The sequence below is a fragment of the Equus caballus genome, chromosome 20 (assembly GCF_041296265.1).
Source record: "Equus caballus isolate H_3958 breed thoroughbred chromosome 20, TB-T2T, whole genome shotgun sequence".
In the NCBI taxonomy this organism is placed as follows: Eukaryota; Metazoa; Chordata; class Mammalia; order Perissodactyla; family Equidae; genus Equus; species Equus caballus.
Window position 1 is genome coordinate 46,412,344 of NC_091703.1, and position 5,398 is coordinate 46,417,741.

Genomic DNA, 5,398 nt, shown 5'->3' on the forward strand with positions numbered 1-5,398 from the left:
CAGGGAATTTTCAAGGTAGGTCTCCATTTTGTTTTTTGTTTTTTGTTTTTGCTGAGGAAGATTCACTCTGAGCTAACATCCACGCCACTCTTCCTCTATTTTTTAGTATGTGGGCCACTAACAGAGCGGTGTAGGACTGTGCCCAGGAACCAAATCAGGGCCACTGAAACCTAAAAGCTCCTTATGTCGTCCTGCAGCTACACCCCACTTCTTCTGAAGAAGTCCTCCACCTCCTGGTGACAATCCCTCGCCCACATTCCCTTCTTGCCCCACTGTGGGCTGCTTCTGACCTGGCTCCCCACAAGTGACAGCCATGCGGTCACCTCACCTGTCCCTCTGCAGACCTCACTTCAAAGGGCCCCTGCCGCGTCTGGCTAGGTTGACCACTTCCTCCTGGAATCTTGCCTCTCTGCCTCCAGGACTCCACTCCCCAGTCCTCCTCCTCCCTCCCCAACCATTTCTTCTTGATCTCCTGCCCAGCTTCCTCCTCCTGCCCCGGCCTCTTAAACATTAGTGTTCTCCAGCACTCTGCCCTTGGCTTACTAATCCTCTTTCCTCCTCTCCTCGGGTGACCTTATGGTTTGAAGGACCACATATGTCCTGATGCCTCCGAAATCTCCCACTCTGTTCTCTCCCCTGACTTGGTGTTGAGTGTAGCCCACTGTCCCCGAAACACATGCAACTCAACAACCGGGAGAGAGCTCCCTTCGTCCCCTCCTCTCCCCTCCCAGGACCCCGGACTCCATGAGGAGCCCCACCAGCCCCATACGCCAGCAGACCTAGAAGGCACCCTCGCCTCCTTCCACCTCCAAACATTCACCAGATCCTGCCCATTCCGCCTTTGGGGCAGTTTAACAATTGGGTGGCCCGACAGGTTTAAGACTCATGGTGCAGGACGCATGGATGCACTTTATTTCAAGGACGTGGCTCAGAGGGGCAGCTCCAGAGTGCAAGGGCAGGGCTGAGAAGGAGCCAAGGGCAGCGGAGGGGGAGCAAGCCACATGAGTGGAGTTGCACGGCAGTCTGACCAGACCTCCCTACAGGCCCCAGCTGTAGCATCCCTGGTCTCTCTCCCTTCTCAGCCCAGGCCACCAGTCACCCCAAGCTGGCCAAGATCCCTTGCACAGGCATAGCCTGCAGCTTGCCCCATGCTCAGGTCCTTCCCTCCCCAGCCATCTCCCTGTTCCCCAGCCCAGTGCCTCTGAATACAAAGCTCACCTCTCAATAACCTATCTGCAAATAGCTAGTTGTGCTCATTTGAATTTCTGGACCCCTGCCCTGTCTCCCGATATGACCCTTCTCTATGCCAAGCCACCTCAACCTGCTAAATACCTATTTTATCAGAAATATCTTGACTCCCATCCTCTGCCCCTGCCTTGCCCTACTCTTCTGCTCTTATCATCTCTTGAATGTACTGATTTTCCTGTCACCTGCCTGGCCCCTCACGCCATCCCCTCCGAGGGTGCTCTGCACAGCAGCGGGGCCATCTTGATAAACGCACATCTGGGAGGAAAAGCCACCCGGTATTTAAAGCAGGGCAGTGACAAGGTCTAAGGCACCAGGCCTTCACCTGCCTCCTCACTCACTGCCACCCTCTAGGACCCCCAAACTGCTGGCAGGTCCCGGTACATCTCACTCAGTGTCGCGCCTCTGGTTTTGGCTGGGACAAAAGGCGCTCCCACTTTAGACTGTCACTTGGCTAAGTCTAACCTCCCAGCTTCCAGGAATCTCCTCAGGAAGCCTTTCTGAATCTGCCAGATAACGGCCACCGTGGCACACAGGCATCTGACACTCACCATAGAGCAAACTGATGGCGTCACTCCCAGGAGCTTCTCCAGGGCAGGAACCATATTGTGCCCATCCGGGCTCACAGTAAATGTTTGTATCAAGCAGAGTCCAAGCAGGTAAGAAGTGAGCCACTCCAGTTAGGATAACTTGAGAAGGGTTCAACAGGGACTTCACAAAGCTGTAGGACAGTACAGTGGGTACTGCAGTGCCCTGGGGCCAAAGTCCCAGGAAGGAGAGTGTGGTGAGAAAGCTGCCATGAGAGGAGCTGTGACATACCCCTGAGGGATGTGGCCAGCCCTGCAGGGAGAAGTGGGGGCAGCAGCGACGAATACCCCAAACCCTCTCTTTCCTCCTGTTCTTCCAGCTCCTGCTGGTGTCTCCCACTGGCCACACCCGACTGGAAGTCAGAGGGCACGGGAGCCCCAGAGGCAGTTTGTACAGGTCAGCCTCCTGGGCACAGAGCAGGGCAGAAAGAGGCAAGAGGGACCCTGAGAGGCAAATTAAGATGTCCAGCTCGGGGCTCGGTCCATGTCAGTTGATCAGAATTTAGCTGATGAGATGTCTGAGCAGGGCTCCAGAGGCAGTCGCCTCTCCAGGAGAAAAGGACAATCCACGACAACCCTGTGCCAAGGCAGAGCTGGGGGCTCAGCATGGCTTATGCTGGGCGGGAAAGGCAGCAGTCGAGAGGATAGGGCTGGAGAAACAAACAGGGTAGAGGTCTCTGAGCAGGACAAAACCCCACCTGCAGGGGACCGGTGTGGAGCGCTATTTAGCTGGCCTATACAGGGCTTCCTTGGCCTGGGTTTTCTGGCTGAGGAAGGGGTTTGGAGAAGCAGAGAGGCAGCCTTTCACAGGGTGGGGAAGGATCTGTGCCCTTTGTCTGAGAACTCATTCAGCAAACATTGAGAGCCTGCTGGGTACCAGGCTGAGAGCTGCGTGGTGAGCCAACACAGGGCGCTGGCGCAGGGAGCCCACGGTTGGCTGGGCGCAGGAAGCGGAAGGTGGAACCCCGCTTCCTTGGCCAGAGGAGCACCCAGGTGGTGAGGGACAGGAAACCGTGCTGTTAAATAGGGCAGGGAGCGGGCCTCCAGTGGGAAGCACTGCCCTTGGCTGGCTGGAAGGAGCTGACCTAAGAGGCAACGGGAAGCAACTGCGAGTATCCGCAGTGGTCATCCAACTGCTGTTTCCGGAAAATGACTTTAATAGCCGAGGGAGGGCACATTACCAAGAAATATTTCCACCACAGGTCAGTGCAGCAGAAAGAGCAGGATGAGCTCAGATGGGCCTGACTTCAAATCCCAGCCTGCCACTTACTATATGCCTCTGAATCTTCTCAGCCTGAGTTTTCTCACCTGTACATCAGGACAACAAGGATTGCGGTATCATCGTGAGTACTACTTAGAACAGCACATGTAATGTGCTGGGCACAACACAAGCCCTCCATACACTTGTTTCTCCTCTCTGCTCCTACTACCATGCGCTAGAGAGCCCAGCTGAAAGAGATTTGATTTCTACACCGAGAGCTGCCTCCAGGGGGGCGGCTGGATTGTCACTCAGCAAGTAACTCAGGAGTAGCAGCAGCGTGCCAAAACTGGGTTGGGGCTCTGGGACGGAGGAGGAGGAGTATCACTCTACTGTAGGAGAATGGGCAGCACTTTGTGAAAAGCAAAAATGGACAGGGAGAACGACCAACCCAAAAGTGACTCCAAATATTGTAAGATTCGTAAGGTGGGAAGATTGCTGGTGCCACTGCTAGGAAAGCCACGGAGAATGAAGGCAGGGGCAGAAGCCAAAGCTCCAAGAAAGTGACTAGCCAAGGTGACCCAACCCGTGGCTGAGCCTGACCTACAGCCTTGACCTCTACCCTCAGCCTGGAGCCTTTGTTCAAGCTCTCTCATGTAGACTGAGTGCCTCCATCTGCACTGTGAGCCAAATGCCCCAGTCCCCCGATGGCCTTGACTCTGTCGGTCTATTCTCAACCCTTCAGTAAGTTGCAGCCTTTCTAAATTCTTCATTACCTGCTCCACCTCTAGGGCTCAAGTCAGGACAGTGGGCAGATAAACAGTGGCCAAGTGAAGGGTTTCATGGATTTCAGTGTGGGTTTCATTCCTATAATTCTATACAATTATTTAGGAACCAATGGTTCACTCTGATTCCCAGAGCTCCCTGTCCCCTTACACGCAACAGGTCTCACCCCAGGGTTTCTCATCCTTGGCACTATCAACACTTGGGGGCTGGATGGTTCTTTGTTGTGGGGGCTGTCCTATACATTGTACCATGTCTACCAGCGTCCCTGGTCTCTACCCACTAGATGTCACCCCGAGTTGTGACAACCAACAATGTCACCAGACATTGCCAAATGTCTCCTGTTGAGAACCACTGCCTTATCCCTTGCACAGCTCTTTTCTCCTAAACACAATGGAGATTAAAAAATTCAACTTTAGCCCATTAGTAAGCTTGTTTATTCAACATCCTTCTGGGTAGGGTGGGTGTAAAAGCTTTCTCAACAAGAAGTAACCAACAGCCTGGGCACTGAAGCCAATTTATGGCGACACATTGTCACTCTCCGTCACCCGCATCTCTTCCTCTTTCTTTAAGATTGGCTCTGAGCTAACATCTGTTACCAATCTTCCTCTATTTTCTCTTTTTTCTTCTGCCCAAAGCCCCCCAGTACACAGCTGTATATCCTAGTTGTAGGTCCTTCTGGTTGTGCTATGCGGGACCCCGCCTCAGCACGGCCTGATGAGCGGTACTAGGTCCATGCTCAGGATCCGAACGCAAAAACCTGGGCTGCCGAAGTGGAGCATGTGAACTTAACCACTCGGCCATGGGGCTGGCCCCTCCTCTTTCTTTTCTACTCTTACTCCCTTTCTTTCTGTCCCCTGCCTAAGCCTGAGGACTGCTGACTGCTTCCAAGGACATCATTTAAACCCAATTAACTTGAGCCAAGGATTGAGCTGTTAAAGTTCATCTTACCTCTTCCATCCACCCCACAGATATTCATCCAGCCTGAAGGGATTGCTGCTGTCCGAACCTCTGTAGAAACAACTGCCTCATAAGCCACCTTGTAACTATCTTTTTTATTGTTGCCTGAACATTTGAAGGTATCAAAATTTTTGTGTGATTGAAAGCAAGTTTAGGGTAGGATATAGTATTTTATACAGCAGTCTCCCCTTATCCATCGAGGACCCCCAGTAGATGCCTGAAACCATGGACAGTACCAAGCCCTATATCTACTGTTTATTCCTAGACAAACATACGTATGATAAAATTTAATTTATAAATTAGGTACAGTAAGAGATTATCAACAATAACTAATAATAAAGTAGACCAATTATAACAATATATTTTAATAAAAGTTACCATAGGTCTTAGCAACCTCAGCATAAGATTTTTTCCTTTCCTTACTAAGTCAAGGACTTTTACCTTTTCACTTAAAGAAAGCACTTGATGGCTTCTCTTAGGCATATCCAAATTGCCAGGATCGCTACTCTTGTGCTTTGGGACCATTATTAAGTAAAATAAGGATTACTTGAACACAAGCACTGCAATATCATGACAGTTGATCTGATAACCAAAACAGTGACTAAGTGACTAATGGTGAGTTGTG